The sequence below is a fragment of the Rattus norvegicus genome, chromosome 6, assembly GCF_021556685.1.
Source record: "Rattus norvegicus strain SHRSP/BbbUtx chromosome 6, alternate assembly SHRSP_T2T, whole genome shotgun sequence".
In the NCBI taxonomy this organism is placed as follows: domain Eukaryota; kingdom Metazoa; phylum Chordata; class Mammalia; order Rodentia; family Muridae; genus Rattus; species Rattus norvegicus.
Genome location: NC_141539.1, coordinates 1,627,532 through 1,640,040, shown reverse-complemented (window position 1 = coordinate 1,640,040; position 12,509 = coordinate 1,627,532). Strand labels below are relative to the sequence as shown.

Sequence of the window (12,509 nt, the reverse complement as noted above, 5' to 3'; positions counted from 1 at the left end):
TCTAGAAATTTTATTCCATGCGTGAAAATTTTTCTATATCCCGAACAGTCCACTTACTATTGCTGTCTATTGGGAACTAACTGAATTCACCAAGTTACTGAAATTCGGCTCACCAAATTTTGATAAATCTTTAAAAGTACACATATTAAAGAGCCTGCTACTGGGTACTAACTGAATTCAGAACGAAACAGTGTTTCAGTTCGTTAAAACTTTCCTCTATCTTGAATAACAAGCTGATTACATGCGAATCCTATTGGGATCCTATTGAATTCACAATGATACTTAGATTCCGTTCCTTAAAATGTTGCTATATATTGAAAAGCAGACTCATACAAGCATGTACCATTGGGAACTCACTGAATTCGCATAGAAATACTGATTTCATTCATGAAAATTTTTCTATATCCCGAACAATTCACTTATTACTACTGAGGCCTATTGGAAACTAACTGAATACACAAAGTTACTCAGGATCGGCTCTGTCAATTTTGATAAATCTTTAAAAGTACACATATTACAAGAGCCTGCTACTGGGAACTAACTGAATTCACAAAAAAACAGTTTTTCAGGTCGTTAAAACGTTGCTCTATCTTGAAAAACAACCTTATTACATGCGAGTCCTATTATGCACCTACTGAATTCACCATGATAATTAGATTCCGTTCCTTAAAATGTTGCTATATATTGAAAAGCACACTCATACAAGCATGTCCCATTGGGAACTCACTGAATTCGCCTAGAAATTCTGAGTAAATTCATGAAAATTTTTCTATATCCCGATCTGTCCACTTATTACTACTGCCGCCTAATGGAAACTAACCGAATTCACCAAGTTACTGAGATACGGCTTACCAAATTTTGATAAATCTTTAAAAGTACACATATTACAAGAGCCTGCTACTGCGAACTTCTGAATTCTCAAAGAAACAGTGTTTAGGTTCGTTAAAAACGTTGCTCTATCTTGAATAACAAGCATATTACATGCGAATCCTATTGGGACCCTAATGAACTCACGATGATACTTAGATTCCCTTCCTTGAAATGTTGCTATATATTGAAAAGCACACTTATGCAAGCATGTCCCATTGGGAACTTACTGAATTCGCCTAGAAATTCTGATTGCATTCATAAAAATTTTTCTATATCCCGAACAGTCCACTTATTACTACTGAGGCCTATTGGGAACTAATTGAATTCACCAACTTACTGAGTATCGGCTCACCAAATTTTGATAAATCATTAAAAGTACACACATTACATAGCCTGCTACTGGGAACTAACGGAATTCACAAAGAAACAGTGTTTCACTTCGTTAAAACATTGCTCTGTCTTGAATAACAAGCTTATTACATGCAAATCCTATTGGGAACCTACTGAATTCACAATGATACATAGATTGCGTTCCTTAAAATGTTGCTATATTGAAAAGCAGACTCATACAAGCATGTCCCATTGGGAACTCACTGAATTCACAAAGAAATTTTGATTCCATTCGTGAAAATTTTTCTATATCCCGAACAGTCCACTTATTACTACTGCGGCCTATTGGGAACTAACCGAATTCACCAAGTTACTGAGATTCGGCTCCCCAAATTTTGATAAATCTTCAAAAGTACACATATTAAAAGAGCCTGCTACTGGTATCTAACAGATTTCATGAAGAAACAGTGTTTCACTTCGTTATAAAGTTGCTCTATCTTGAATAACAAGCATATTAGTTGCGAATTCTATTGAGAACCTACTGAATTCACCATGATACTTAGATTCCTTTCCTTAAAATGTTGCTATATATTGAAAAGCACACTCATACAAGCATGTCCCATTGGGAACTCACTGAATTCGCCTAGCAATTCTGACTAAATTCATGAAAAATTTTCTATATCCCGAACTGCTATATTACTACTGCCGCCTATTGGAAACTAACCGAATTCACAATGTTACTCAGATTCGGCTTACCATATTTTGATAAATCTTTAAAAGTACACATATTACCAGAGCCTGCTACTGGGAACTAACTGAATTCACACAGAAACAGTGTTTTAGTTCGTTAAAACGTTGCTCTACCTTGAATAACAAGCTTATTACATCCAAATCCTATTGGGAACCTAGTGAATTCACAATGATACTTACATCCTTTATTCAAATGTTGCTATATATTGAAAGGCACACTCATACAAGCATGTCCCATTGGGAACTCACTAAATTCGCATAGAAATTTTGATTCCATTCATGAAAATTTTTCTATATCCCGAACAGTCCACTTACTATTGCGGTCTATTGGGAACTAACTGAATTCACCAAGTTACTGAGATTTGAGTCACCAAATTTTGATAAATCTTTAAATAACACATATTACAAGAGCCTGCTACTGGGAACTAACTGAATTCACAAAGAAACAGTTTTTCAGGTCGTTAAAACGTTGCTCTATCTTGAAAAACAAGCTTATTACATGCGAGTCCTATGGGGCACCTACTGAATTCACCATGATAATTAGATTCCCTTCCTTCAAATGTTGCTATATATTGAAAAGCACACTCATACAAGCATGTCCCATTGGGAACTCACTGAATTCGACTAGAAATTTTGATTCCATTCCTGAAAATTTTTCTATATCCCGAACTGTCCACTTATTTCTAGTGCGGCCTATTGGGAACTAACCGAATTCACCAAGTTACTGAGATACGGCTTACCAAATTTTGATAAATCTTTAAAAGTACACATAATACAAGAGCCTGCGACTGCGAACTTCTGAATTCTCAAAGAAACAGTGTTTAGGTTCGTTAAAAACGTTGCTCTATCTTGAATAACAAGCATATTACATGCGAATCCTAATGGGACCCTAATGAACTCACGATGATACTTAGATTCCCTTCCTTGAAATGTTGCTATATATTGAAAAGCACACTTATGCAAGCATGTCCCATTGGGAACTTACTGAATTCGCCTAGAAATTCTGATTCCATTCATAAAAATTTTTCTATATCCCGAACAGTCCACTTATTACTACTGCGGCCTATTGGGAACTAAATGAATTCACCAACTTACTGAGAATCGGCTCACCAAATTTTGATAAATCATTAAAAGTACACACATTGCAAGAGCCTGCTACTGGGAACTAACGGAATTCACAAAGAAACAGTGTTTCTCTTCGTTATAAAGTTGCTCTATCTTGAATAACAAGCATATTACTTGCGAATTCTATTGTGAACCTACTGAATTCACCATGATACTTAGATTCCGTTCCTTAAAATGTTGCTGTATATTGAAAAGCACACTCATACAAGCATGTCCCATTGGGAACTCACTGAATTCGCATAGAAATTCTGAGTAAATTCATGAAAATTTTTCTATATCCCGATCTGTCCACTTATTACTACTGCCGCCTAATGGAAACTAACCGAATTCACCAAGTTACTGAGATACGGCTTACCAAACTTTGATAAATCTTTAAAAGTACACATATTACAAGAGCATGCTACTGCGAACTTCTGAATTCTCAAAGAAACAGTGTTTAGGTTCGTTAAAAACGTTGCTCTATCTTGAATAACAAGCATATTACATGCGAATCCTATTGGGACCCTAATGAACTCACGATGATACTTAGATTCCCTTCCTTGAAATGTTGCTATATATTGAAAAGCACACTTATGCAAGCATGTCCCATTGGGAACTTACTGAATTCGCCTAGAAATTATGATTCCATTCATAAAATTTTTTTTATATCCCGAACAGTCCACTTATTACTACTGAGGCCTATTGGGAACTAACCGAATTCACCAAGTTACTGAGATTCGGCTCAACAAATGTTGATAAATCTCCAAAAGTACACATATTAAAAGAGCCTGCTACTGGTATCTAACAGATTTCATGAAGAAACAGTGTTTCACTTCGTTATAAAGTTGCTCTATCTTGAATATCAAGAATATTAGTTGTGAATTCTATTGAGAACCTACTGAATTCACCATGATACTTAGATTCCGTTCCTTAAAATGTTGCTATATATTGAAAAGCACACTCATACAAGCATGTCCCATTGGGAACTCACTGTATTCGCCTAGAAATTCTGACTAAATTCTTGAAAATTTTTGTATATCCCGAACTGTCCACTTATTACTACTGCCGCCTATTGGAAACTAACCGAATTCACAAAGTTACTCAGATTCGGCTTACCAAATTTTGATAAATCTTTAAAAGTACACATATTACCAGAGCCTGCTACTGGGAACTAACTGAATTCACACAGAAACAGTGTTTCAGTTCGTTAAAACGTTGCTCTACCTTGAATAACAAGCTTATTACATCTGAATCCTATTGGGAACCTAGTGAATTCACAATGATACTTACATCCTTTCTTTAAATGTTGCTATATATTGAAAGGCACACTCATACAAGCATGTCCCATTGGGAACTCACTGAATTAGACTTGAAATTTTGATTCCATTCGTGAAAATTTTTCTATATCCCGAAAAGTCCACTTACTATTGCGGTCTATTGGGAACTAACTGAATTCACCAAGTTACTGAGATTCGAGTCACCAAATTTTGATAAATCTTTAAATAACACATATTACAAGAGCCTGCTACTGGGAACTAACTGAATTCACAAAGAAACAGTTTTTCAGGTCGTTAAAACGTTGCTCTATCTTGAAAAACAAGCTTATTACATGCGAGTCCTATGGGGCACCTACTGAATTCACCATGATAATTAGATTCCGTTCCTTAAAATGTTGCTATATATTGAAAAGCACACTCATACAAGCATGTCCCATTGGGAACTCACTGAATTCGACTAGAAATTTTGATTCCATTCGTGAAAATTTTTCTATATCCCGAACTGTCCACTTATTTCTAGTGCGGCCTCTTGGGAACTAACCGAATTCACCAATTTACTGAGATACGGCTTACCAAATTTTGATAAATCTTTAAAAGTACACATAATACAAGAGCCTGCTACTGCGAACTTCTGAATTCTCAAAGAAACAGTGTTTAGGTTCGTTAAAAACGTTGCTCTATCTTGAATAACAAGCATATTACATGCGAATCCTATTGGGACCCTAATGAACTCACGATGATACTTAGATTCCCTTCCTTGAAATGTTGCTATATATTGAAAAGCACACTTATGCAAGCATGTCCCATTGGGAACTTACTGAATTCGCCTAGAAATTCTGATTGCATTCATAAAAATTTTTCTATATCCCGAACAGTCCACTTATTACTACTGCGGCCTATTGGGAACTAAATGAATTCACCAACTTACTGAGAATCGGCTCACCAAATTTTGATAAATCATTAAAAGTACACACATTGCAAGAGCCTGCTACTGGGAACTAACGGAATTCACAAAGAAACAGTGTTTCACTTCATTAAAACGTTGCTCTATCTTGAATAACATGCTTATTACATGCAAATCCTATTGGGAACCTACTGAATTCACAATGATACTTAGATTGCGTTCCTTAAAATGTTGCTATATTGAAAAGCAGACTCATACAAGCATGTCCCATTGGGAACTCACTGAATTCGCATAGAAATTTTGATTCCATTCGTGAAAATTTTTCTATATCCCAAACAGTCCACTTATTACTACTGCGGCCTATTGGGAACTAACCGAATTCACCAAGTTACTGAGATTCGGCTCACCAAATTTTCATAAATCTTTAAAAGTACACACATTACAAGAGCCTGCTACTGGTAACTAACTGAGTTCACAAAGAAACAGTGTTTCACAGTCATACAAGCATGTCCCATCATGTCTGTGTACCTAGTTCTATAAGAGAAGACATAATCTGCAACCTTGGAGTCCCTGTCATCAGAGGCTCTTTCTGCTGTAAAGAGGAAGCAGGAAAGCTTGTGGTATTAGTGATCAAAAATAGATCAGGACCTTCTGTCCTATTATTAACGGAAGTCTCTGTCTAAACCAAGATCATTCTCAGAATCAAAGAAAAAATAAAGAAAAAACTGCTGACAACAATCTTTCCCATGACCCAGATGCCCATCAGCTTAGAGCCAAGTTTGTAGCAGGGGGCAAGTCCAGGTGCACATCTTCTTGGAGTCCGCCGCACGCAAGCAGGGGGCTTAACCGCGTGTGGTGCGAACCCTCGAACCGGCTCCCACTCAGGCGTCATGTCTGCCCCGGAGCTCGGTTATCTCTGCTGTAGGAGCGGCAGTTCCTCTTTTTTTATTTTTTAAAAGCACCAAATTGAGATCTGCTTGAACCTGGGCAATGGAATCTGTAAAGCATCGGAATATAATTGGGAAGATCATTAGTACAACAACAAGTAGTAAAATCCCAACTCCAATAAAAATAAAATATTGTGTCTAATCGATTGGATTTAATGATTTAACTCCATTCGCAAAGGATCTTGCCAATCCAGAGAGGTCCACTGCATCTACATGTTGCTTATTCATTTTTGTGATTAAGGACGTCAATTCTTGAATATTATAAGAAATGTTATCATCATGGCATATGTCTAGCAAATATGTTTTGGTCCTTTCTCATTTTTCTGTAGCATTATAAGGTAAAGGAGTCACACAAATAAAATCATAATTAGCGTGACAGCGTGTGGCCATCCTAGTCTTAATGTTTGTAACATCTCGTCCTAATTCTAATACTACCTCTTCTAGGGCATTTAATCTAGTTTCTAATTTCAAATCTATAATCTTCTGTTCTGATAATGTAAGGGTAACATTCTTATGGAGATCATTAACAAAAGTGGCAATCTGCATTTCCTTAACCAAAGCAGTAGTAGAAACAGCAAAAGAAGTAACAATAGCTATCAAAGCGGTTATACCTAGAATTAAGGCTGTTACAAATCTTTTTGCCCTAATCAAACCCGTAGCATACATAATAGTCTGGATGGCAGAATCATCAAACCATGGCTCATCTCCCAAGTCTACCGGTAACAAAACATAAGGAGGTATCCTGACAATCAATATAACAGATCCCGATACAGTGGAATCAATGCAATTAATCAGCTTGCATGATGTACACTTAATACTAAAAATAGATTCAACCTTATCTATGCTAATCAATTGTGGCAATCCTTCTAATATTGCATAGGGATAGGTAACACAAGCAGAAACTGAAACAGCATCATAATCAGCAGCTCCTGTTTTCTTCAGCAAAAGTTTCTCACTAGAAGCAACCAGTCGGAACAGTTCTGGATGTTCTATCAGTGGTTTGTTCTGTCTATCAGGGAGGTTTCTGTGGAGTGGCTCCCAGAACCATGTCGGTTCTACCCACCCCGCATCATACCATCTTTTGATCAGTTTTCCAACTGGAGGCACATAGTTCCCATAAGGTTTTGAGTTGGAGGAGAGATAATTGCTCTGATCTTTATCAGGTGAGGACATGGAGAAGTCCCAGAGAAGTCTAGCAGCGCCTAAGGGAGAGAATCTTACCCCATTGTCAGGGAAGGCACATGGAAGCCAGCGCGGGAAAGCATTCTCATCTCCCTCCCAAAGGGCGTCCTTTTTAAATGCTGTTTTGTAATGGGGGTAGCGCGGCGGAAGATTCTTTACTGTGGTATAATATTGTCTTTTTTCTTCTTTATCGCTCACGGTGGTCATTCACAGTTCCCACATACGCCGCCCATTGCCCTTTCATCTGGTTCGATATTGTCCAAGGTGGGGGTATCTCTGTTAAACACCCTTTTTCCCACTTGAAATCAGCCCACTGGCACCGAAGGGGAGAAAGAGAAGCAAATTGGCAGAGAATCGGACTTTCCCTCAAAATCTACATAACCCGAGCTGTTCTTTAGAAGGTGAAAGTCAGGCGATCCCCCTATCACTAATGTTTGATTGGTTAAAACCTTGATGTGATCCGACACCTCCCACCCTACAGGATGTAATATGGGTGGCTTTGGTAAGTAAGCCCAAAACTTTCCCCTAAAGCGGTGGGCGCACTCATGACTGTAAGCATAGCCACAAACAGCAAGGTTGTCGTTTCCGGGGCATGTGTAGCCTTCAATACTTCCTTTGCCTGAGCTGTCAGGGTTTTAAGCTGTGTCCACGTCGGCGTCTGGCGTGATTTTGTTTTTGGCTCTAGGCGAGTCGCCTTGATCTTTTTGGCCAGGTTCCGCATTATCTGGCGGTTCGGCCTCTTTCGGCGTGGGTGACGGATGTCCGTTTCCTTTGCCTGGCCTGATGAGTCTGTCTGGGACCCAAATTGGTGATTCGGCATCCTGTGGGAAAACACAAGCATAGCCTCGTCCAGAGGCAATTAGCACATCTGGCCCCTTCCATAGGCCAGTTAATTGGTCTTTCCATCTGACCAGGGGTTTAGGAGCACTCTCTTTCTCCGCCCAATGTCTTTCGGTGGCTGTAAGCCCCTGGTTATCTGTATTTACATGATTCAAAACGAATAGGGAATGGCTAAGCAATTGATGGGGAGTTGTATACTTACCTGTTGACCTTAACTTTTGAATCTGTGCTTTAATATTCTAATGTATACGTTCCACAATGCCTTGCCCTTGTGGGTTGTATGGAATTCCTGTGACATGGGCTATGTTCCACTGTTGATAAAAATGCTCTAAGGTTTTTGGCACATAGGCAGGTGCATTGTCAGTCTTTATTTTCTTCGGGATACCCATGTAAGAGAAACTCTGCACCAGGTGTTGTATTACATCTTTCACTGCCTCTCCCGTTCTGGCAGAGGCAAACACCATGTGTGAGTAGGTGTCCACTGTGACATGGACATAACTCAATTTTCCAAACTCTGATATGTGAGTCACATCCATTTGCCATAAAATGTGAGGTTTTAATCCTCGTGGATTAACTCCCATCTTTAATGTATGTCCCCAATCTGGACAATGAGGACAAGATTTAATTATTTTTCTTGCCTGTTCACGAGTAACTTGAAAATGATATCTAAGTGTAGTAGCATTTTGATGATGTAGATCATGACTCTTTTAGCTGTCTCTACAGCCTGTATGATTTTTGTTAGTGAATCTGTTAAAGCATTTCCTTGGGCTATAGGACCTGGAAGCCCCGAGTGGCCCCTCACGTGCCCTATAAAATATTTATTCTGTCTCTGTTGAATAGATTCTTGTAACTGTTTTAATTTGAGATAAATCTTGGTTCTCGGCGACAGGACTATCGACTCTATTTCCGGAAACAAGTTAAATATATATTTGGAGTCTGTGTAAAGGTTGAAAGCCTGTTTTACTTCTGTAAAAGCTATTAAGACTGTTTTAATTTCAGCCTGTTGAGCTGAATATCTTGAATTCTTCTTAATAATGGAGTCCCTATTTTGTATACACACCACTGATCGTCCATTTGAGGACCCATCAGTGATTATATTGATTCTATCTTCTAATGGAGTTTTAGAATATCCTCTAGGGAAAATCACCTCATTTTCTAATACAAAAGTTAAAACTGGGTCCTGAGGTAAATGGAAAATTATTTTCCCTGTAAAGCCAATTAAGGATATGATCCATTCATCATTTTTTGTAATAATTGTTCTAGTTGAGCTTTATTATATGGGATGACAATAATATACACATCTCTTCTAAATAATTCCTTAGACCTGTGTCTTCCCTTGATAATCAATTGAGTGCATAGGGTATCATAAGAAACCAAAACTTTATGTAAAATATGAGGTAAATGAATCCATTCCAATATCCCATTCTGCCACAGGCAGGCTGGGGGGTATAATTAGTTTTTAGAATGTACAAGGACCACTCTTCAGCAGGATCCAAGCGTTGGACCCTTGTTAGAGTCAATTTTTCATTTACTTTGTTTAATGCCTCACAGGCCTCAATAGTCAATTGTCTGGTAGATATGGGGTTAGGATCTCCATTAAGTATCTCAAATAATGGTTTTAACTCTCCGGTAGTTATTTTCAAGTAGGGTCTGATCCAATTAATATTACCCAAAAGCTTTTGAAAATCATTTAACGTTCTTAGTCTATCATGTCTTATCTGTAATTTCTGATATGTTATATTATTATCTCTAATATTGGTACCTAAATACTTCAAATTATCATATTTCTGAATTTTCTCCTCAGAGACAATCAAGCCAAATTCCTCCAAAGCATTTACAAGGTCAAATAATTGTTGGTCCACTAAGGCCCTCTGAGTGTGGGCTATCAATATATCATCCATATAATGAATCATATATGAATTTTTACATTTTTTCTTGACGGAAGAAATGGCCTGATCCACAAATTTTTGACATAATGTGGGACTATTTTTTATCCCCTGGGGGAGTACTTTTCATTGATATCGTTGATAGGGTCGTTGGTAATTTGAAGAAGAACACTAAAGGCAAATCTCTTACAATCTTTAGGATGTAACTTTATATTAAAGAAACAATCTTGTAGATCTATAATTATTACCTCCCAGTTCTTGGGGACTGCCACCGGGGATGGCAGTCCAGGCTGGAGGGCCCCCATGTCATGTATGGTGCTATTAATTGCCCTTAGGTCTTGTAGTAATCTCCATTTACCTGATTTCTTCTTTATAACAAACACCGGAGTGTTCCATGGGCTATTGGTTTCCTCTATGTGTCCTAGCCTCAATTGTTCCTGGACTAATTCCTGTAAAGCCTGTAATTTTTCTTCTTTTAGGGGCCATTGATTGAGCCATACAGGCTGCTCAGATCTCCATGATATTTGATCTGCGAACAGGTTGTCCTCAATGGCCCCCATCAAAAAACCTGTTCTGTTGTGACCAATTTTACCTCCAAGTCTTTCATAATGTCTCTTCCCAAGGGGGGTAAATGGTAATGTCGGTATGACATAAGACTGTATGTTACCTGTCTTGTTCTCATGTTCCCAAATCAGAGGCTCACTGCTTCTGGCTATTCCTGAGGCCATGTCTAAGCCCTGTAGGGAATTCTCTGTTTGATGGATGGCCCAATGAGAAGGCCAGTCTTTTCCTGAAATGCATGTCTAATCTGCCCCTGTGTCAAGAAGGCCTACAAACTTTCTACCATTAAGATAAATAGTGAGCATTGGCCTGCTTTCCTTGATTTCTTTGACCCAATGTATGTGGTCAGTAGATCCAAACTCTCCCAGTCCTCTTTCTGACTGGAGCACTGGATTGGGCAGCTTTAAATATGGCAAGAGTAATATCTGGGCGATACGCTCTCCTTGGTGTATGATGACTGTATGTTTGGTTGTTTTAACCATAATTTTTATTTCCCCTTGATAATCTGTATCTATGACTCCTGGAAGGACCTCTAGGCCCTTCTTATACTTGGAACTTCTTCCTATAAAGAGCCCTGTAACTCCGTCAGGTAGAGTTCCCCTTACTGCTGTAGGGACTAAAACCGTCCCTTCTTCCATAGAAATGATGATATCGAACTTGGAAGAGAGATCTAAACCCGCGCTTCCGGGTGTAGCTCAGGAAGGTCATGAATAGTGAATGGAATGGCATCGGGGTTTAACTCCGAGGTTTGACCTTTATTTTTCTCTCTTTGTATGGGGCTGAGAGGCTGCCCCTCATCTAGTTTTTTGTTTCTTCTTCCTTTTTATCTGTAATCAAATTTCTATCCTTGTCATACTTTGATCTACACTCACTTTTCCAATGCCTGCCCTTCTTTTAGCGCGGGCACAGGCCAGGAGGGGGGCGTTTGCCCTCCCCTTGACCTCTTTTGTAATCTTTTATTAAATGTCCCACTTCTCCACATGAGTAACAAGTGGGGCCAGAGTTGTCCCTAGCATTGTTTCCTCCATATGTTTATTTAACAAAGGCTGAGTATTTCTGTCCTCTCATGGCAGCAGCATAGTCCATCCCCTGTACCACTGTAGGAGAGGCATCTATGCAGGCCTTGACATAGTCCTGTATACTTCCCGTTTTTCTCACTGATCTTATAAGATCCTGGCATAGTGAATTAGCATTTTCCCATGCCAATTGCTTTAAGAGCATTTTAGCCCCTTCTCCTGGGGGCATCATTCTGTGGATAGCTTCCTCCAGTCTAGAGACAAAGGTCTCATAAGATTCCTCATTTCCTTGTTTTATTCCTGCCAAGACAGTCTTTTTTGACCCAGGAGGCGGGATTGCTCTCCAGGCCAAAACAGCGTTGGTAGTAACCTCTTTTAGGATAAACTTGGGTATTTTTACCTGAGAAGCAGGGGCAACAAATGCTCCTGTCCCCAGCATCATCTCTAAAGTTACCTCGGGCCCCCTTTTTCCTGAGGATTTTTGTACAGTTTCTTTGCTCTTGTCTTCATATTCTGTCCTCCAGAGGATATAATCCCCCGGGGAGAGAGTTGCTTTGGCAGTCTGGTGCCAGTCATGCGGAGTTAACCATTGGCTGGCCACCATGTCCACTATCTGTATAGTGTAGGGCGCCGAAGGCCCCATGGTTCGTATTGCAGCTTGTAATTCCTTTAATGTTTTTAGGGGTAATGGTTCTCATGTGGGGGAATCTTCATCATCACTGTCTCCTGTATAGACCACTGGGAAAACGAAGAAAGTGTCACCTTGCTCCCTAGCTTGAGCCATGGCCCCTGCGAAACCCACTGGAGGTAGTAGTTTTCTATGAGCGGCTGGTATTGGGCGT

At 39.1% G+C, this 12,509-nt stretch overlaps 1 pseudogene; it reads right to left on the bottom strand.

Moving 5' to 3' along the window:
* Positions 1-6,320: 6,320 nt before the first annotated feature.
* Positions 6,321-8,085, bottom strand: LOC148005009 (endogenous retrovirus group K member 19 Env polyprotein-like; annotated as a pseudogene).
* Positions 8,086-12,509: the final 4,424 nt, after the last annotated feature.